Raw genomic sequence first — 22,767 nt, forward strand, 5'->3', positions numbered from 1 at the left:
CTGCCTTTCCCCCACCTCGACAGGTCGAGCGGCGGTGACGGGACCGTGGGCCCCAGCGCTGGAGGAGCTGCTGGACCTCGGCAGGACTCTGCTGCCGGAGCACAGGGTCCAGCAGGAGCCGGGGTTTGGGCTACGCACTCTGTTTAGCTCAGTTGGCAGGAGCTGGTTTATACATGTGGGTTTTATTTTTTCTAAAGCCAGTTCTTACACAGAGCACCCAAACTTACCATGGTGGTTATAAAAAGAAATGCTGAATTCTCTTTCTACTCCCATCCCCAAATCATGTGAACCATTTTCTAAAAATTGTAATTTTTTTTGATGGTTGCAGCTGTAACTCAACATTCTGCATTCATTCATTTCCTGATTCCTTAACATTAAATGTTACCTGTAGTCCATTTAAACCCTCTCTCCTCCTTCCCTGCTTCCAGGCTCTTACAGAACTTTTTAAAAACTGAGCTTATGTATAGTTGCATCTACAGCTTTCTGTAACACCTGCTCGCCTGGTTTCTGGTCTGTGGGCCTGAGCAGCGCCTCGCTCTGTGAGGATGAGTTCTGAGTTCCTCGTCCCCCTCCGCCTCCGGCCCATCTCATCACCCGCCAGCCTCTGCTTTCGCACCTTACCTTAAACCTCTGGAGGCCAGAGACAGGGCCCTAGGACACGAATCTCACGCCCTTTACCTCGGGTTGACCTAAATTTTGTTTGCATTTGTCTTGCTCATTGGTCCGCTTTACCTGGGGACGCATGTCTTTTTCCAGTGGCCTCTGCGTCACCCCTCGCCCCTTCTGTGGCCTCTTTCTCTGCGTTTCCTATCAGATGGATGCTGGCACTCTTCAGCTGATATTCTGAACTCTAAATCTTTCCTCATGTTTTCTTTTTGTTCTTTGTCTGGGGCATTTTGTGACATTTCTTTCATGCACTCACATGGCATTGCTTTTTAACTCCAGCCATCATAGTTTCAACTTTAATAAACCTTTTCTTCCTTTTCCGCAGGATTTTGTCTTTATCTCAGAATCTGTCTTCTCTTTTTCTTCCCAAATCGCCGAGGTTACTAATAGCATTATTTTAGTGTTCTCTTCCATTTCCAGAGGTGTGAGTTGCTCCCCTGCCTTCCCTGATGTCTGCATAGCTCATATCCACCCCTAGAGCCTGCCGATCTGGGAGCTCCTACACAGCCCTCAGAACCCGCTGACTTGGGAGCCTTCAGAACCCGCTGACCTGGGAGCTCCTACACAGCCCTCAGAACCCGCCGACCCAGGAGCTCCTACGCAGCCTGCAGAACCTGCCAACCTGAGAGCTCCTATGCAGCCCTCAGAACCCGCCGACCCAGGAGTTCCTACGCAGCCCTCAGACCCACCGAACTGCGGGCTCCTAAGCAGCCCTCAGAACCTGCTGACCTGGGAACCCTCAGAACCCGCCTATCTGTGAGCTCCTACGCAGCCCTCAGAACCCACCTCCCCTGTGCAGCCTCTGCTTGGCCTGCCGCCTGGGCGCTGGGCTGTGTCCCCGAGCCTCGCCTGCCTGTCTGTGCTGTTCTGAACTCTCAGTCTCCCCACAGGACTCTAAGCGGCTTCTGGGGGGACCCGCTGCCTCCAGGGCCCAGCGCAGGCCTGGCCTTTCCCGCTGGCTTCCGAGCGAGTGAAGGCTGGAAGCCGTGCCCGCCGGGGGGCCCCGCAGCTCCTCTGGGGGAGCCAGGTGTGCTCAGGTGGGTAGCGCGCTGGGCCTGCTGGAACGCCTCCCCGCCGGGCGGCTGCGGCCGGCTTGGCCTTACCCCTGGCCGCCCCGCCGGCTCCCGGCCAGCCCTCCCTGCCAGGCAGGCGCTCCCCCGCACGGCACGCTTTACGGAGGCAACTTCTCTAGACTTACTCTTCAGCAAGTCTGCTTCTCCTAGGAGGAATAAACGAATGCAAAAGAGTATCTGAGAGTCATCCATAATGAGGCCTGCAGGGGCCCTGCTGGGCCCTCCACTCCGTCCCTGAGCTTTGGGGACCGTCCCTCCTGCCTCTGGCACCCCCTCCCCCCTGGGGTCTGTGAAGAGCGCAGCTTCTCATGACTTCAGCAGCCCCCGGGGCCCCCGCCTCCAGCTAGGACTCCTCCCCGCACCCCGCGCTGCCAGGTGCAGCTTTCCGGGGCAGGGAGCACATGGAGAGGCTCTCCTGCCGCCCTCCTCCACGCTAGAACAGAGCCCGTATTCCTCTGAGAGGCGCACCGAGTCTCTTCCTGCCTGCCCTCCACCCTTCTCTCCCCACCTCTGCGGTGGTCTCCCATCGCTGCCGTGACACATGGCCACGACGCCCTGGCTCCCAGCAGCGCGGCTGCTCGTCCTCGTTTTGCGGGGCAGGGGTCCGTCCCGCAGCCCCGGGCAGGCTCGCGGCGTCTGCGGGCGGCTTCCAGCTCTCAGGCTCCAGGCTCCAGCAGAGGCCTTTCCCAGCTTCTAGAGCCACCTGCGTGCCGGGGCCTGTGCCCCTTTCTCCGTCTTCAGAGCCATTGACGACGGGTTGAGTCCTCACGCCACATCGCTCTGAGTCTTTGCCTTCCTCGCTCTCTTTTCAGGCTCCTCCTGACTCACTGGCCCTGGACACTCCACGATAACCTCGCTGTAAAAAGCCAGCGGCCTGAGCCATCGATTCCGCCTGCAGCCTCCGGGCCCCTTTGCCTCAGTGAGGTGCAATAGCCGCAGGCCCAGGCGTCCGAGGTGAGCGGGTGGGGTCAGGTCCCCCACCGCGCTCTCCTCACACCTGGGGACTTGCTGTCACTTAGAGCGTTTCCTGCTCACGCCTCCTTTTGGCGCAGTCGTCTGCATGTCTGAATTACACGTCACTCCCACTCTCGAAGTCCCAATTCAAACGCCATCTCCCCCCGGGCCTCCACAGCCCGCGTGCTTCTTGCTCCGCTGTCCTCCGCCCCGTGACGCGTGCCCCCCAGCCCGCGCTGACTGCTCCCTGTCCCTGAAGCTGTCCACCTTAATCCCCGCTGCGTCCTCTCTACCGTCCAGCAAAGGGAGGCCCTGGAAGGACCCGGCCAAGAGGTGGCACTGGACTTTCACCCGCCTCGAGCCTCTGGGGAGCTCTCATCTTCACTTGCAGAGTTAAGCTGCTTCAGGGGCTGCATTTTATTTACTGTTCGGAAGTTTTACGTATCAGACAATTGTATAATGAAGTTGATGTTACTTGCAGGGAACCATGGAAGGGAAGCAACGCTTTAAGGACATAGTTTAGTCACTAGTGAAACCACTGCACGTCTTATTTTCTTCCTTCCGGGGACCTGAAGATAAACTATCAACCTTACAGAACGAAAGTACTCAGAATTCCTTTCATAGGATCTCTGGGTTTGAATTGTTTTAAACACTTACAGAATTATTTTTCTTATTTGGGGAAAGCATCTTCAATGAAAGGGTAATTTTTTTTAGCACTAGCCTTGTATGTTGTAGGTTTCCGAGAAAGATGTATTTTTCTTGCAGCATTATTATATTGTTATATCTTAAAAATGAAGATATAATAAAACAGGTTCTTTTGGTAAAGATGGTGGGTTACTTGCATTTTAAAAATCTAAGTGTATTTTTTCATAGAATAGGATTTTTCCCACTTATCAAAATATGAAACATTAGACATGCATTATTCCCACTAGTGTGAATTATCTGAATATGTGAATTCATCTAAACTTCTATAAACCCTCACTAGAGAGATGAGAAGAATGATTTTCAGAACATTTGAATACTCTCTGCCCATAGTCTCAGAATTAGTTAGTTGGGATTCAAATTCAAGACTTTCTAGTTCAAAAGCACCTGCTATTTTCAAATAACCATCCTATGCGCCAACATTATACAAAGGAAAACTCTGAATTTGCTTGCAAAATTAATACTTCTAAAAATTCACATAAAAATTCTGACATAATAAAGTACTAAAAAGTGTGGACTGTTTCGAATCTGAAGTTATGCAGTCTTGGGCCAGTTCTTAAACTTTCCGGATTTCAGTTTACTGTAAAACAAATAGGAACGAAACAGCCCGCCTCGCCGTTTTGTGAAGAGGGATTGGCATAGCTGGTTTACGGCATCGTAGTGAAGAGTTGGGGTGCAGGGGAGACCGGGGCCCTGCGGCAGCAGCCCCCTGCGCTGAGCCCCCGATGCCCTGGGGACACAGGCGTCCAGCCCCTGGAGGGTCAACTTGGTTCAGACCTTCTCATGTGTAACGATTGTGACCCCACGAGCGCGTAACTGACGCAGGAGCCCCAACGGAAGCTCGTCTCACCAGGAAGGAGCAGAGGGAACTGGAGCCTGGGCCTGGAGGTGTGGGAGGCTGGTTCTCTTGGGACATTGTGAAGAAGAGAAGGGGGAGAAAGGGGCTCGTAGAGGCGCTGGGCAGGGCGGGGAGGGAGCTCTGCCGGTGGCGTTGGTCGTGGGCCCGGTGGGGGCCGCCCCCGGCCGGGAGCCACTGCCCGTGCCCATCCTCAGAGCGGCCAGGGCCACTGGCATGGAAGCTGGCTGCGCTCTGCCCTCCCCACCAGCTCCTCGGTGCCGCCGGCCCAGGCGCCTGCTGTCTGCAGGTTCTCCTTCAGGCCGGCGCCGGCCTGCGCCCCTCATTTTCTGTGCTGCTTGGAGGAGGAGGGGGTGGGAGAGGAGGGGACGCAGGGCCCTCATTCCTGGAGGAAACAAGAACCCCGTCTCTGCCCCACGCTTTCCACCCCACGCCCGCCCCCTCGGAGCTCGCGCCTTCACGTCCAGGCCTAGTGCCAAGGACACGCGGGGTCTGTGGATTTCTCTTCTCCTAGAAGGAAAGAGAGGCGTAAAACCTCACCTCCACCCTGCAGCCTCACGCTGTGAGAAGCAGTGGCTGGTGATTTGCTGGAAGCTTCCCGCTGAGTTCTTTACGGCCTGGTGGCATCATACGTGGGTAGCGCTCATTCAACGTTGGACCGTCTTTTAGGAATTCGATTCTAAGTCCGTTTCCTAAATTTGCAACCCATTTTATCAAAATAAATACTACCAATGAAGGTAAGATACCAAATATTGCTTTAAAATCCATTTCTTCCATCAGGTAGCTAAGGTTGTACAAAATTTGTTGCATTTTTAAAAGTATTCCTCAACCATTTCAAAGGCATACAATTTTAACATTATAAACTTTTAAATAATTATACAAACATATTAATAGGGCAAGTAATTGCTAAAAAGGATTGAAATAGCACGGTTATTCACCACACGTTCGCTGCACATTATTGCGCCCATCGTGGTGGCAGCGTTTGCTCTGAGTGGACACCAAGAGGTGAGCAAAAGTGACAAAACCCCTGCTTTCTGGAGCCCCTTGCAGGAAACAGGCACGGGTGCCCACCCACCCCCATGACCACTTACAACGAACAGGCTGATGGCAGTTTCCCTGATTACAGACTGGCGGTGGCTGAACTTGGGGTCTCCACTGCAGGAGACGGCTGTTGCTGGGGGAAATAGGGCTTTTCCACAGTCGAGCGGAGGGTCTTGGGGAAAGCGGCATGAAATCCACGCTCTGGTCTACCTCTGCTTCCCAGAGCCCTTCCCACGCCTCCCCTCGCTCTCAGGACGCCGTCGCCTGGGGATCCAGGGATCGCCGTGCGGCTGGCAGGGAAGCCCTGGGAGCAGAGGCCGGGGGGGCGCGACCTCGGGGGGCCAGGACCCCCATCTCCCACGCAGTTCCTTGTGGTCATTTTGGCCGAAACACCCTCGGAGGGCATCAGCAGGTCCAGAGCACCCAGCTGGTCCTGTCCCTAGAGCTGGGCCAGATGCTCGGCCTGGCCGCCCACTTTCAGGGCACGGGGCGCGGGCGGGCCGGGAGGCCGCTCGGGGGAGTGCCCAGAGCTGCTGGCCGCCCCGAGTCCCCGGAGCCCGGCGTGGAGGGCCCTGGGCGGATGGCTGGAGCAGCCTCGGGCCCACCTGGCCGGCTCCCCGAAGGCCGCGGCGCTGTCCCCAAGGCCTGGGCTCCCGGCGGCCCGTCCGAGGGCTCGTTGGGGCAGCTACTGCACCTGCCCCTCCAGGACACCTAATCGCCGGTGAAGAGCCGAGTCGCCGGTGGAAGTGAACTTCACGGCCAGGCAGAGACACCGCGTTACCAGGGCAAACGAGACATAATCGTGGAGTGAAGGACCCACGACCCCCTCGGCACCGTTCCCGCGTCCTTCAGGCGCCACCCTGAAGTCGGCGTCCTCCTAGACTGCTAAACGTCTCCTGGATTTCCTCCTTTCCCTTGGATTCTAGAGCCAAAATACACTTAATGCATCTAGCACACTTTTTGGCTCCCTAATAGGGCCTGAGAAATTCCACTCTACTTTTTTTTGGCTGAAGACTGTGGAAAGACCAAAATTTCACAAAAAACGACATTTAGAAAGCGTACTTTTGATTGCCAATTCAGATACTAGGCTGGGTCCACACACGTAGAAGGAAGAATGAAGCAGTAAGTCAGCGTTTAAAACCTGGCGGGACCTGGCTTATGCAGCTATGTTAGGCCAACTGTTATGGGTCCCCGACGTGTAGAACAAGCCTCCGCGTTTCCCTGGCCCTGCCACGCTCGGTCACTGCCGAGCACTCCCTCCCGCACGGGACGTGGCTTGGGGGCCATGAAGGACGAGAGGAGCCTGGCCGGGGCAGGTGCGGCCAGCTCCCCTCCTCCCCTCTAGGGGCTGGACACCTGGGTCCTAAGATGCCTCTGCAGCCCCTCCCAGGCCAGGCGCGGCTCTCAGCAGCGGGGGGAGAACTGACCCATCGTTTTGAGAACCGGTTGTTCCCACTTAGCTTTGCTCTGTTGCATTTTACTGTATGGTTTATTTTACATCAAGCTATTTCTGAAGAGCCCTGCCTTTTTCCATATGTTTGTCTTTGTTGGAAAAGTAAAATGGTGCCTCATAGTCACAGAAATAGTTGTTGAGAGGAACAAAAGCATCTAATTAGCCTTAGCCCATGCAAAACTCTTTGGCTAGGAAACTAATGTTTTATGGGTGTGTGTTTTCTGATTGGGAACAACTGAGGAGATTTTTAAGTCAAGTGGGAACAAAAGAGAGAGGAGAGACATCCAAATGCGTCAGGAGCAGAAGCAGATTTGTTTTACACAATCAGATCTCCAGGAGAACCTCCAACAGCAGACAGGCTCATCTCCAGAGGCTTTGAAGATACTCACAGCCAAATGGAAAACAAGGGGGTCTTATCTGGGAAATGCTCTTCAACATCCCCTGATGCAATAAACAGCCAGGGACAGCGTAGCTTTTTGCCAAAGAAAAGTAAGTAAACGTAACTGTACCTAACTCTGCAACCTGAGCTCCTTCTCCACGACGAAAGTCTACCGTGTGATTATGACAGTGGGAAGGGGTGCAGCCAGCAACTGCATCCCTGCAAAACGCGGCTACTGAGAATCAAGGCTGAATGCAACGGCCTGTCTGGGAAAACAACCACGAGCTGAAACGTTTAGTCGGTGGTTAAGTGTCCGTGCACAGCCTTCGTGAAGTTAGAGCTGAACATTAAAATCAGAGCTGAGTGGAGGCAAACCAAAGGCTCTGTAAACTTTTGGATATTATATCATGTGAATTTTTGTGGCCAAGAAGTAACCATAAAAGCCGTAAAAAGCATTTCCTTCCTTACATAGAATCAAACCAGATTTTTGAAAAATAAAAACTGCACTATAAAAGAAAATTGCAGAACAGCAACAATGATTGAGCAATATCATGCTAGGAGTCAGAATGTTTTAACTAGATGCTAGTACTGTCAAAGTTAACTGTAAAACAAGACAACTGGTATTGCGAAGCCCGTCCAGGGAGGTAGGAAAACTTGGCTCCAGTTCCATTGTTATTAAATAAGTTAGTGATCTTTGTCCTGTCATTTATCTTTTTGTGTCTAAATTATCTGTAAAAGGAAAGCACCAGATGCAGTTCCTTCCAGTCTTAGCATTTCTCTGATTTTGAAATGCTAAATCAGACAAATCTTGGCTCAAATTTTATATGAGAAATTTTTAGGGGGTTGGGTAGAGAAGATCACCTAAATCAGGGCCTCTTAACCTTTTTTGTTCCATGGATCACTGTGCCCGTCAGGTGAAATGAATACTACCGTCATTTGTTTATTGCATACTTTCCTAAGTGAGGGAAATGCCAGATTCCAGTTAGAGATCAGAGAAAATACAGATAAGTTGATTTTTTTTTTAATTCAAGGTAGGAGACCCACTGAAATCTTTCCATGGATCCCTTGGGGGTCCGTCAACCCCTGGTTAAGAACCCCTGACCTAAATTTGTCAGAAATTTGCCTTAATATTACACAGTATTTTTAAGTATCAATTGAAAACTCATAAAGTGTGAGTTCTTTAAAATTATTTAAGAAATTCAATTCATATTTTAAATAACTTTGCAGCATAATGGTGTAAATGGACTATTGAGTGACTACTCACACAAGGTTTATAAATATCAAATCGGGGAAATATTCCTGTAAGCATAATGGAAATGGAGCAGTGGGTGAAGATGTTATTTCTTCAGCACCTCAGTCTTATTGCAGAACTACAGATTGACGGGGAAAAGGAATTTCAGTTTCTGTTGTGAAGCCATTTCTTCAAAGATACCCAGATTTAAAGCAAATTTTATAAGAGAGCATGGAGGAAATAAAATACAAGCACAGTTTTGTTTTGTTTTTAAAGCTAGCTGAGATGTCCTGATGATTAACTTATCTGATCCAGAATCATAGTACTTGATGCTGTCTTAATGCTTCCACTTTAGCATCTGCTTTATTAGTATGGATTACAAACACTGATACTCAGGGATTTTCCACAGGAAGCTTTTTCCCCATCTTTAGTGGACTGGACTCTAAGCAGGTGAAAAGGAGCTGCTTCACTAGTTTTTTCTTTCTTTCTTTGACTCAGTGAATAAAATTTAATATTGGATGGTTCCTTACACATTTTTATTAAGCGCTTGAAAAGTTTCCTGGCACAGTTTCATGTCCAGGAGAAACACCTTTCCCTAATCCTTGTGCTTCCTTCCACGCAAGGGTGCGCCAGATTTGCAGCATTTCTGGGCTGTCTCCCGCCTTGGTAGAGTAACTTACCTGACTAGAGAGTTTGGAAAGAGCGGGACCCTTCCTCTTCATTTTCTTCAAAAGAAAGCTCAGGTGCAGGAAACCCATGTTCATCTCCACTCTTCCTGACTCATGCAGGACACTTTCAGCCTCTTTAAAAACCAGGGTTCAGCTTTCGGAGGCCCACTTTCCTCTAAACTTAAGTCATTTCCTTACACTTGGTCCATAATAATAAAAATAAAAACAATTTGGTTCCCATTCACCTTACTCTGTTGTCTGATTTCCTAATTGGCTAAGAGCCCAGTTGCAGAAGATGGCAGGTTTTGTTATTAATTGGATCCCCTGAAAGATTCCTTAAAGTAGCTCCAGTGTCCTGTATGAAAAACAGGAGAAGTGAGTAGTCTTATTAGATACGATTGTGTCATCTTTACTGCTCGTCTGTGAACATGGAATTATCCTCCAGCATAATTTGCTACCCTGTCTTCATGGGATAGAGATACTAATGATGGATCTAGGATTATATAATTTGACTCGTGGATCATGAATTGAACCGTAAGTGAATTTAAATCTTGACTCTACTACTCACTAACTGTACCATGTTGGAGATTTCTCTTAATCCAAACTTCAGTTTTGTCCATAGCGAACATTTAGAAACTAGACGTTTTTCTAAGTTTACTGAAGGAGTCATCACAGACTTTGTAAAATTTGCAAACTGTAAAGACAAACCCATCTCCAAACTACACCTTGCATGTGGAAAGTTGGTTAGAATTTCAAGTGCACAGCTATTTCGTCTTCAAGACCCCACGGGGTAGGAGTGTCCTTTCTGTGGCCCATCTTGTTCACTAGAACATCTAAGGTGATCTGGGCCCCCCTAAGGAACAGCCAAGACAATCCAGACCAGTCCTAAAACATTTCTAGACAAGCCGTGGTGCTCGCTGAGCGTGACAGGGACGTGACTGTGGGGTGGAGGGAGGCGGTGATTCACACGAGCTTCCACCATGGGGTCGGTGGGAGGAACGATGGCTCTAAAGGTTTTGAGCATCTGCCCTATGGATTTGAACTTGCTGTTTTAGTTTCCTAGGCTGCTCAAGCAAATATTATGACATGGATTTGCTGAAACAGAGGGAATTTATTCATGCGTGGTGCTGAGGCCAGCATCAAGGCGATGCCTTCTCCTGAACACTGGGGCATTCTGGGCCGGCTACCCATGATCCTCCGCTCCCCTGGCACATGACAAGGCGCATGGCAGTGTCCCCTGGCCTCTTCCTTCTCTCCCAGGTCCCGTTTCAGCTCCTTGCTGTGGCTCTCTCTCTCTCTCTCTGCCTGAACTTGATTTTCTTATGAAGGACTCTAGTCAAGGATTTAGACCACCATCAAAAGGTCCTGCCAAGAACGTGCTCTTCCCAAGTAATGCAACTTCAAACCCCAAGGCTGAGAGCCAATTCCTGCTGTGTAATACCCTGTCAGTCCTGTTTCTCCGGAGAACCCTGACTAACATGACGGGTCACTTAAAAAAAACCTCTTCAGGTATTTCTGATAAAAGGTAAAGGTGGAGAATCAGGGTTGGAAAGTTTTGAGTTACTGTTGGATAGGCTCGAAGGTGCCTGGGGGAATCCCAGCGTGCTGGTGAAACGGCACCCTGAATTCCTGGAGGAGTCTGAATTAATCTGAGATTAATCTTATCTGACTAATTTCTGTAACATGTAATACAAAGTCCAATGCCATCTCCAAGTTGGGGGCGGCCCCGGCCTCTATTATGACCATTTAGAACCCAAGAGACTAATCCAGAACTGACAACTTTTCTCTTCCGGAAAGTGTAACATAATTGAATTTGACCGATTCATTTTTTGTCTCTTATCAGTTACCATTGCTATTAAATTTTTTGACCAAAATTTTAAAGGAAAACTCATGGTTTCAGAAAATGTTCTCTGACCACTCACCAGTAATATTCTGGCCTTCCAAGTGCAGGCATGACTGTTCTCATATTACCACCTGGCGACTTTGTACCTGGGTAAGATTTGGTCGGGGATGGTGGAGGTTTATTCCAAGTCTTTCTCCAGATTTGATTCATATCCCATTGGCTTTAGATGTACAAAGAATTCATAAATGTGGAAAAACAAGTAATGAAATAGCACTTTTCGTGTGCTCAGGAGAGGGACTCCATGTCGACTCGCGTTTTGGGACTGAGGAAAATGATGAGGCCTTATTATTCAGGGCAGGACGTGGTTGCCGCATCCTGCTGCTGCGATGGCTTCTGCAGGGAGGTGGGACTGCGCAAGGTTGTTCCGACTGGAAGAAAAACGGCAAGGGCCCTGTGTGTAAAGGAGACATTAGCTTGATCTAATACCAGCGTCTGTCCACAACCACACTCACAGTTTAGATCACTGATACATTTAATTTCCGATTTAAAGTTATGTTTTGAATCTTAGAGAAAACTTCCTAGGGAGAAGAAAATTACTAGAGCATCTCACATTTCCAACAAACCTTTAGGCAACAGAGGGCTTCTGCTGGTTTAGCGCATGACTTTGAAGAAACCACAAAGCTTGAAAATACTAATTTTTTCATTGAAGTGCCAGTAAATTCAACCCAATAGCTTTAAACAGTGGTTTTGATATACTATTAAAAACTCTATAATAAGCAACTTCTGGAATCAGCACAACAGCTAATTATAGAACTTCTTGGCTGTAGCTGTTTCTATTTACATCTTCAAAACCACAGTAGCAAATAATGTCGATTTTCCTAACACATCAGCATCTCCCTGTCTTTCTTTTAAGTTTTTGCATTCTTTGAAGCCGCTCTTAAATCTTTCCCTTGAAAACACATTGTGTTTGAATATTCCCTGTTCAAGGACAATTCCAGCTTTTAATTTTTAGCCCAAGTGGAGCATTCTTTTCTTAAAATTCTGAATCAATCACTTACACTACAAGTAGACAGAAGATCAAATGTAGACAAATGGTGATTATTGTCCTGTTTTGTATGTATCTTTGCAATCTTTTGGTGATTGTTTTCTTCATCAATACCAGCAAAATATGAACAGTCAAGAACATATCTGCCATGTTGTATTTTTTTCCATCACAACTTTTGTGTGGATTTTCAAAAAAAAGAAGTTTTGAAAATGAAGGAGATAGTCCAAAGCAAAGTTTTCAGCACACGGCAAGTCTAGCTGACTTGGATGTTTCGGTTTCAGTCTCCGTCAGGAGGCTCTGCAGCCAGTTTTCGTGGGGGCAATGGAGCCAGCTGTCCTGGAGCCCTCGGCGATTATGGAAGTAATTCTCCCCAGCGCCGGCAGCGCAGACACACCCACTGACCTGCGGTAATCAGTCTTCACCTACAGCACTTTAGAATCACCCGGGAGCTCTTAACAATCCCTCTGCCAGACAATTAAACCAGACCAATTAAGTGGCAGCCTCTTGGGGTGTGGCCGGGGCGGCAGCCCTTTTAACGTTTCCCAGGTGACTGCAGCGGGCAGCCCGGTGGAAAAGCCACAGCTCTCCCTCTGGAGCATGTCCACGAGGTTCCGATTACTTTGGTATGTCCAGCCTTCATTTTACCCAACCTGGGCTTAAGAGGCTCCCAACAAACTTTCCATTTAAAAAAAAAAATGGCCCCGAACTGGACAAACATCCTACCTGACAATGAGCAAAAGATAAAACACATTTGTTTATCAACCATTTGAATAAACTTTCAATTCATAAGTAACTGAAGCGCAATTTTCCATTGCACTTCCACGTTCCATTGCTCAGTAGACAGTAAAAATTTTCCCCGTCTATAGCAGATGTTTATGTGATTATCTGCTATGAAACTCTTCTTCCTTTTAGAAAATCCTTCCATGCATGCACCTGTCTATGCTGGAGAGATACATGTTTTTCCAGGATGCCCCTCCCCCCGACGTGATCAAAGCTGGAAAATCGGATTTCCTTTGCCTCCTGGTCACAATCAAGTAGTTTATGAGAGGACATGACAATGCTTGATTGCGGCTGGAGCGAAAAGATCCAATCCCCTTCCAGTTTGGGAAGATACAAGGAGTGCAACTTGGAAGCTGGGGGCGTCTTCTCCCCCTCAGGAAGAGCTGGGGCTGGGTGAGGGCCAGTCTTCCCTGGTCTACTCCACCTCTCCTCGTGGCCCAGTTCTTAATGGACCCTCCTCTTGGATGCCACAAGCCAAGGAGGCTCGTCAGTTGGGATTTCTGGCACCAGGAACCTTGACGATCCTTGACTAAACTACCTTTGCTACTTTGCTTCTCCGTTTCCTTCCTGTCCTAGGAAAAGCCCTGAAGGAACGAGACTTAGCAAGGGCAGTTGTTCTGAGACGTGAGGAGCAGAGAGAATGTGGGGGCTGAGTGCTGCCAGGAAAGGCTGCCGGGGGCAGCAGGAAGCCCTGCGGGTGGGGTGAGAAGAAGAGGGGCCCGAGGGACCCCCAGGTCAGAGGAGATGGAGTCTGACCGCAGAACTCTGCCTAAGGCATGCTGCTGTGCTGCAGGAGGGCCGTTTAGGCGTGTTTTCGTTTGCACGTTACTTGAAAGATCAGGACTAGCTGGAAAAAATTTATGATTTTGAAGTTAAGGGCCGACAAAATTATTAAAAGCTACCCTTTTAGTCATGTCAAAGTTGTAACTGGGGACTTGGAAGACACAAGGGCAGGAAGAAAGAATTGTTCCCTTATGCCGGGTGGAGAAGGCTAACTGCAGACGTCGCCCACGTGGCGGCCCTTGCACTGGTCGCGCGGCCAGCAGGTGCCTTCCCCGACCGTTAATGACCGTGGTCTTGGCTCAGAGCAGCACTGCCCCCCACCCCAGAGGCCAGGGGAGCCCTTCGCTTTGAGCTTGTGGAAAGAATCTTGCCGTGAAGTATTTGTGTGACACTTTGGAAACTACAGCATCTCCTTTATGGTTTGGAATGCAGAATACACTTGCCTGTGCAGTGCCCTCCTGGTTAGCAGCGGCGTCTCCCTCCATCTCTGCACTCCAGCAGGTGAGGGGCTCCCAGGGCATCTAGGAAATGGGGGGAGACCCCTCCTCCTTAGGTCATCCCTGTGCAAAAGGGGGACTTGACGCACAGGTTTAGACGGTGTCTTGGTGCTGGGGGGCCTCGGGCTCCCTTAGGGGGCGCCTTGGTGCTGGGGGGCCTCGGGCTCACCCTTGGGGGGTGTCTTGGTGCTGGGGGGCCTCGGGCTCACCCTTGGGGGCTGTCTTGGTGCTGGGGGGCCTCGGGCTCCCCTTGGGGGCTATCTTGGTGTTGGGGGGGGGCCTCGGGCTCCCCTTCGGGGCTGTCTTGGTGCTGGGGGGGCCTCGGACTCCCCTTCGGGGCTGTCTTGGTGCTGGGGGGCCTCGGCCCACCCTCCTCGTGGTGTCCTCTCCAAGGGGCTCCCTCGCTACGGGGCAGGGGCGCTGCTGTCCGGGCGGCTCAGCAGCGTCCACAGGAGCTCCTCCGCCACCCTGAGCTGCTCTGACCAGCCTCCTCTCCCCACGCCCCCCCCCACTGGAGCCCCGACAGGAGCTCGGGCTTTCGGAGCCCAAATCCAGGAAGGAGGGCCCCTCCCCCTCCTCTCCACCCACTCACAAAAGGCCATGAGATGTGGGGCATTTTCAGGACTTGGCGTTGTCCTGAATGGTATTGCAGGGACAGATGCTGGACATTCTATATCCTGCCATAACCCACTAGGTGGACTGGGGGAGAGTGTGAACTACAATGTAAACCATTATCCACGTGGTGCAGCAGTGCTCCAAGATGTATTCACCAAACGCAGTGAATGTGCCACAATGATGAAAGAGGTTGTTGATGTGGGAGGAGTGGGGGGAGGGGACGGGGTGTGGTACCTGGGAACCTCTTATAGTTTTTAAAGTAACATTTTGTGTGATCTATTTATCTTTCAAAAATAAATTTTAAAAAAATTTTTAAAAAGACTATGAGCGCTGCTTCTTAGACAGAGCCAAAGAAATATGCAAAGTGAACTATAAATTTGCATCTCAGTAAAGATCCTTTCATGTTCCTTCAGTTGTGAGCTGTTTTTGAAAAACACTGGGAGAAAAAAATCTAGTTCCGCGCTCTTCCGGCTGCTACCCCTCTAGTCCACCCGTAAGCCAGAGCGTCTTCACTGCGGCGAGACGGGCAGACTTCGCCTAAGGCTGACGCTCAGGGCAAGTTTCACAGGGCACAGACGCCCTTCTCTCCCTTTTCAGTCAAATGTTTGTTTCTGTGTAAACACAACCACAAATAGCACCTATAAAGCCAATTAGGTAGTTGCATTTTAGGGAATTTTTTAAAAGTCCAACATACATTATTTCATCTGCCTCTTTGGGTGCCTGTTTTCTAGGTCATGCCTCTGAATAAAGATTCAATTTCTCCTGTTTCTCGCAGGCATCATTATGCACGACGCTCTGCTTTGTTTAGGAGACTTGGAGGGAGAGTGGAAGTGAGGGGTATCCCAGGAGTTTAACCTAAGCCTACCTGGGGAAGAGGCTGGAGGAATAAAACAGAAGCAAACTGCAGTGCTCAGGCCTAGAGCCCCGGAGTGGGGAAAAGAGGGCAAACACCTGCATGCCTGAATACCTAAAGGTATGTGTGCCCTGCTGTAACGCTGTGTTTATACGTAACACGATCTACAATCAACGTTCACATAGCCAGGATTTAGTCATCACTGTATGCTGTGTTCACAAATACACATATTTCTCAATATTTACATTTAAATGAATATTTTGAATGAATTGTGTCCAAGGATACATTTGAACAAGGAAAGTGTTGTCACTAATTTGGAAGCCGCTTTTCATAAAACTGAATTATCTGGAACCCAGCTAAGAACTGAGCAGAAAACAAAACAGCTGTCTGGGAGCACTTCTACAGTGGCACTATATCTACAAAAGCATCATTTCAGTGTGTTTACTCTCAGTTTTCACCCAGTTCAAGTGAGCCAGGTTTTTTGATTTCTGTGGTGAAAGGGCTTGGATTTTGGACCCCGAAAGTCTGGGGCTTAAATCACCGCTTCTGTGGCTCATTTTCTCAGTCTGTAAAGCAGAGATAATAAACGTTGCCATCAAGTGATATCATGAGCCTTACAGAAGCTGACCTATGAGAAGAACCTGAAGAACACAGAAGGCGTTCTTCAACCGACGCGTCTTTGTTTGCCTCTTCTCAACCCATGCAGAATGGAAGGGAGCAGAAGAGGGAGAAGAGGCTCCCGAGATGGACAGACCCACAGTGGCAAGAAAGAACAAATCGGGGTGACCACAAGAGATCGAAGAGCTATGGAAGAAGAGACCCAGAACCCAGGATCCCTGCTCTCCTGCCTGAGATCTGAGACCATGGCTGGGTCACGGTAAGGAGAAAACAGAGACTGCATCAACCTATTTTCTTAGATGTTGGTGGGATATGCTGGAGACTTGAGAACTACTTCTGCCGAAAATAAGTGAGCTGGAAAGTGTTGGACTGACAAGTACGACTTTGCTTAGCGCAAAGCCGGGCATTTCATGAGAGGTGGGGCTAGTGACGTTGGGCAGGGGTCAGCAGACTTACTCAGTAAAGGGCCAGATAAATATTTAAGCTTTGTGGCCCACACAAGGTCTCTATCACATGTTCTTTGTGTGTTATTGCTGTTTGTTTTTTACAACGCTTAAAAAATATAAAACCATCCTCAGTTCACAAGCTCTACAAAAACAGCCCTTGGATTGTGTTTGACCCATGGGCCATAGTTTCCCATACAAGATTACAGAGTCGAATGCCTTTAAAAATGTGTTACGTAAGTTAACACTCAGCATTACATGCCTGCATTTCAGCCATTATATTAGAAAAGAAAGCACAGGCCCATTGCTGTTTAAAGAAATCCACTCACTGAGGTTTACTCACGTATTGTATTTTTGCCTCTACTTGCAAACTGGAATTTTAATCAATCAAAATGATAACTATTGGAACGAGGACTCATAAGCCTATCTGAAAGAATAGTAAAAGAAAACTGCACAATGAGAGCAGATAAATGTGAAGTTACTCTGTGCCAGGCACTGTATGTGTACTATTTAAGTTAATTCTTACAATATCCTTATAAGAAAGGTGTTTTCATTATCCTTAGAGGGAAAAACTAGAGGCAGAGGAGCCTTATGTGACATGCGCAGTCTTGTCTCTTCAGTAAGTGGCGGGGTGAGATTTGAACCTGTCAACCCGGCGTGGAGCTTTTGGCTCTTAGCCTACAGCTCGCTTTCAACCAAGGCGAGAGGGCTATGTTGATGTTTTCCTCTCTTAGAGTAAGGACAGCTTCTGGCTTACTTAAACAGAACCCAAGGGAATCGGTGACGTTGAAAAGTGGTTCTTAAAATGCTCTCACACGGACGCCTGTGAATCTCACCCATACCAGTGCCATCGCTTCCACGCACAAAAAAGGAACAAAGCAGCGACGCAGGGGCCTGTCGCTGGGAGGGAAGATGCTGAGTGTCCCAAGGGAGAGCGAGGAGGCCTATTGATTGTTTTTCTCATGCTTTATAGAATATATATGTTCTTACAGTGAACTCCGTGGTATTATAACTTTTATATAGACATTTTCATATAGGCCAGTTTTGTAAAACGTGACGTGTACTACAGGGAGACTAAAATCCCCCAATAAACGGGTCTCCTGGGATTTTATAGAACAAAGGGATACAGCAGACATAGCCCCGCGGCCCGCCTTGATTTTGGCCGGCTCTTCCTGCCCCAGAGCGGCCTCAGGACGCAGCCAGGGCCCCGGTCAGCGCTGTTCGCCGGCAGGACAGCGGCACACACAACGCGGCATCCCCAGGCCCCCGTTCCTCTGGTCAGTGCTGCTCCCCGGCAGGACAGCGGCACGCACGGCACGGCATCCCCAGGCCCCCGTTCCTCTGGTCAGCTCTGCTCCCCGGCAGGACAGCGGCACACACAACGCGGCGTCCCCGGGCCCCCGTCCCTCTGGTCAGCGCTGCTCCCCAGCAGGACAGCGGCACGCATGGCACGGCGTCCCGGGCCCCCGTCCCTCTGGTCAGCGCTGCTCCCCGGCAGGACAGCGGCATGCATGGCGCAGCGTCCCCGGGCCCCCGTCCCTCTGGTCAGCTCTGCTCACCTGCAGGACAGTGGCACGCACGGCGCGGCGTCCCCAGGCCCCCGTCCCTCTGGTCAGCGCTGCTCCCCGGCAGGACAGCGGCACGCACGGCGCGGCGTCCCCGGGCCCCCGTCCCTCTGGTCAGCACTGCTCGCCGGCAGGACAGCGGCACGCACGGCGCGGCGTCCCCGGGCCCCCGTCCCTCTGGTCAGCTCTGCTCCCCTGCAGGACAGTGGCATGCACGGTGCGGCGTCCCCGGGCTTGCACCCCTCTGGTCAGCGCTGCTCGCCGGCAGGACAGCGGCACGCACGGCGCGGCGTCCCCGGGCCCCCGTCCCTCTGGTCAGCTCTGCTCCCCTGCAGGACAGTGGCATGCACGGTGCGGCGTCCCCGGGCTTGCACCCCTCTGGTCAGCGCTGCTCGCCGGCAGGACAGCGGCATGCACGGCGCGGCGTCCCCGGGTCCCCGTCCCTCTGGTCAGCGCTGCTCCCCGGCAGGACAGCGGCACGCACGGCGCGGCGTCCCCGGGCCCCCGTCCCTCTGCGTTGCTCCCCTGGACTCTCTCTCACTGGCTTGAAACGCTGCAGGCTTTTCCATCTCGAGGACAGGGTCCTGCGGGACAAGGGGTGAAGTGAAGGCACTGCAAGCCCAGCTCCTGCCCGATGCTCTCACGGTCGGGAGGAGGAGGAGCCGGCACTGGCCGCCTGGCCCCGGCCCCCTCGGCCCCCGGGGGGAGGACAGCGACGGGGGCCTCCGCTGGAGGCCTGAGAGCCCGTCCGGGGCCCGGAAAGGTGTCCCTCTTCAGGAAAACAGCGTGTCATGTGTAGTTCCCCAGTCCCATGGATTTCGTCTTGAGAGTTTTCAACTGCGGCTGTCTTCTCCCCGCTCTCTGTGTGGTGTGGAACAGCTCTTCCCCTGGCATGGGGCTTTGAAAGGAATTAAAAGCTTGAGTAGGAAGACGGCCCTCTCCTCCCCAGGGGCAGGATGCCCACCGAGGCCTGAGAGACTGTTTCGGCTCGTGATACCTGCTGGGGAAGCCGCCGGCTCCACGCCCCCTCTCCCCAGACCCGCTGGAGTGATAATTACAAGTTAACCAGGTACAGGCAAGAGGAGGTGACGTGGTGACGTCACAGTGGGAGCCACAGCGCGTCCCTCCTTCCCGCTCAGCAGCTGGCCTCGCACACGCTCTCCACTGGGCCGGTTCAGTGACGGGGCAAGCGCGGCAAACGCGTGCTCAGTGATGCTGGGAAGGAGGGCCGAGCTCGCCTTCGGAGGGGCAGCCCCGCAGCAACTTCCCCGCTCTGGGTCCTCCTTGTCCTCATACGCGCTGTTCCTCCTTCCCCTCGGTCCTTCTGTCCCCCAGTCTGGCATTAGAATGCTCAGCTTTCCGAGATTCCCAGGAATCTCGACTGGGGCCTCGTTTGTCGTAGCAGGATCTGCAGGGCCTGGTGCAGGCACTGACAGAGCCGGTGGCTGATCCTTGACGTAGCTACACTCAGAATCGCTGCCTTACCATTGGCCTGGGGTGCAGGGTGCTCTTAGATACAGATTTCTAGTCCAGAAGTCGGAGTGTGCATTAGCAAATCTCCTATAGATGTGTCGAAGCTTTCCCTAATGAATTATTTCTTTAAAAAATCATTTTAAGCACATTTAAACCAACCTAAGTCACATTTTCTCCAAGCAGAATCATACACAAAAAACATTTTGTAGTCCATCAACAAAAATGATTTTGCTGAATCACCTGCTTTTAAAATTATTTCCTGGGACTGGGATGGAAGCCCCCTGGCTCCTTGTCATTTCCAGTCACCTGGAAGCTTCCCCTCCATATCTACAACTTAGCCCCGATGTATTTAAAAAATAACGTGTGGGTGTGTGTGCTTAGAAAATGAGGGGGAAGAGAGAGAGAGAGAGACGCAATTCCAGGAAAATGTTAAGAATAGGCCAATGTGAATGAGGTGAAGGGTATATGGGAATTCTACATACTATTCTTGCAGCTCTTTAAATTTGAAATTATATCTCAAATAAAAAGCTTGATAATTTTTTCTTCGGTATAGTGTTACTCTGCATTAAATAAAAATTTTGATTATGTGATACTTCAAAGCGGATTTTGCTTTTTGGTCTGGTCTCTTGTGTTTCATCAGCTGTACCTGCCAGAAAGAAGTCCTCAGAGCCCCGAGGGACGGGGGCCACAGCCGTGGTCCTTCCCCTGAAGCGACCTTGAACTGAGCACTGCACCCCCTTCTCACTCAGGGTCTCTGGAGACCCTCAGCTCGGAATTGCTGCTTGGAGTTAGGAGCAGGCCGTGGAATGGAGTGAAGGGCTTTGGTCTCCGCAGGAATTGAGGTTCTGATTTGGGCCTCACTGTGCTCGAATCAGTGGAGCTAATGAGCTGCACGTGCCTGAAATTCACCTACCAGGAAGCTTGGGATTGTTCCCCAAGCCAGGAGCCAACGATTTGAAGCGCTAATCAAGTTTGCCTTGCCATTGGGCTTAGTCGATCATTAGAAGGTCATGCCCACTCATGCCCATGTCTGATAAAAAGGATCTTCGAGTCTGCATGCCTGCCAGCCACGTTGCCGGCTACTGCAGCTGGGCCCAGCCGGACTATGCCACGTCCGCCTCCATCGGCACGTGGTGTGGCGCTAAAACCCTCCCCTCTCTCGACTCATGGAGGGCACTCTTCAGGATGCTGAAACCTCACAAAGGAGTAAAATAATCCCTCCCACCCAGGAGCACCCCTACGGGAACGTCAGACTAATTTCCGTATGTTTTTCCTCAGACTCCAGAAATATCCTGTTAGAGAAAAATAGGAGAAGAAATTGTATTTTGGCTGGGAATAAAATTACGAAGTCAAACACATTCAAAGTAGAAATTTAGGTTTCTGTATTAAAGTGTTGGAAGACATTGTTACAGGCAAAGCAGACAAAAATCCTGCTCTTTTAGATTTCACATTCAAAATTTAATATTAGAATCTGTCTTTGCCAAGAAACAGTGGTTCTGAAACCCGTAGGATATTCAACATTACAATGGAAAAATAACACAAAACATTTACAAGGCGAAAGGTGTGAATATTGCAAGTTTCAATATTTCACGAAGTCAATACATTTGATGTGATTTTTTAATTCTTTTTTAAAGAATGCTTTAAAAATTACAAATGTTGTAATTTTGCTTTTAAATCAAACATAAAATAAGCAAATTCTATACCTCTATAATATATTATGAGAAAAATCATATGCTCAATTCATCCATTAACATTAGATTAATTTTGTTCATGGAACTAACACAATTATAACCTTTTTGTTAAAAATAAACTTATTTTTAAAATTTCATTTTATTGAGAAAGTCTCAGTAAAGCCTTTTACCCCCACTATTTACCATGTTATCTTAGTTTCCATTATGTGGATTTACTTTAAGTAGCTTTTAAAGTGCCACTGGTCAAAGTCCTTCTTTATCTCTGTGTTAACAGCTTTCTCTGCCATCCACGTCTGAGGTCCACCTAAGGCAAGCAACTCACTTTCATTTTGGATCAGTAATTTGCATAATTGTTTACCTTTCCTATCGTATCTATTCCTCTCACTGAGTAATGAAATTGTCTTTCATGTTCTCATTTTCTAAGCTAAAATAAAAATTTAAATCTCTGAAACTTCAAGCTTCTCCATTTATCACATCGACCTCAGGATTAGTTTTATTTTGCAGCAAAGAATACTGGCCTAAAACCAAGCACAATTGTTATCCCACAGTTTCTGTGGGTCAAAAGTCTGGGCATAACTTGTTGTGCTCAGTTTCACGGAGTCAGGCGGGCTGCATTGCTGTCTGGAGGCTCACGTGGGGAGGAATCTACGTCAGCTAATTTAGGTTGTTGGCAGAATTCGTTTCCTTGAGGCTGTGTGACTGAGGGCGTTGGCTTTTAACTGGCTGTCAGCTAGAGGCTGTCCCCAGAGGCTAGGTGATCTGTCGTTCCTTGGCAGGTGGGCTTCTCCAGCACGCCTGCGGAAATAGAGCTAGAGAGCACACGGACGTGGAAGTGGCGTCCATCTTCTCTGCCATATCCATGTGGTTAGCAGCAAGCCACAGCACCTGCTCACATGCAGTGAGAGGTCATTGATCCCCGGGAGTCAACTGCACAGCTGCTCACCACAATCTCCCACCATCAAAACCGAAAGGACATGAACCCCAGTTTCACGTAGAATGGATTTGTTCCTTGATTTAGCATTTCTAGATATTCAGGACAATTTTATGAAGTTAACTAAAAATAGGAATTATGTCTCAGTTTTAAAACCCTTCCTCTTCTATTAAACTACTATTTCTTGAAGACTTTAGATGTGTTTAGCAGTGGACTTCAACTGAAGAAACCAAAGGAAATATAGAAGAATATTTTCTGTATTTTACAGAAATCTATGGATTAATTCTTCCAATTTCATAGCTGTGGATAACATAAATCAACTATAAAATTTAACTTTCAAGAAGCAAGTTAACAGTAAATATAGCTACAAGGGTGAAGGAATAATTACTTAATACATTGTCCCGGGATTAAAACTTGATTTAGAATATTCTGAATTATGTATTTATCTTGGATTGCCTTAGAGCAAATCAAGAACACCAATGAAATGTTGCCCTACATTAGAGGAATAATCCAGCTGTCGGACATGGTCACTATTTCTAACATTTAATGAAGGAGATCACAGTTAAGCTGGAACACATGCATGAGACCATCTGAAGAATTCCTGTGG

This window comes from Dasypus novemcinctus, chromosome 29, assembly GCF_030445035.2.
Source record: "Dasypus novemcinctus isolate mDasNov1 chromosome 29, mDasNov1.1.hap2, whole genome shotgun sequence".
NCBI lineage: Eukaryota > Metazoa > Chordata > Mammalia > Cingulata > Dasypodidae > Dasypus > Dasypus novemcinctus.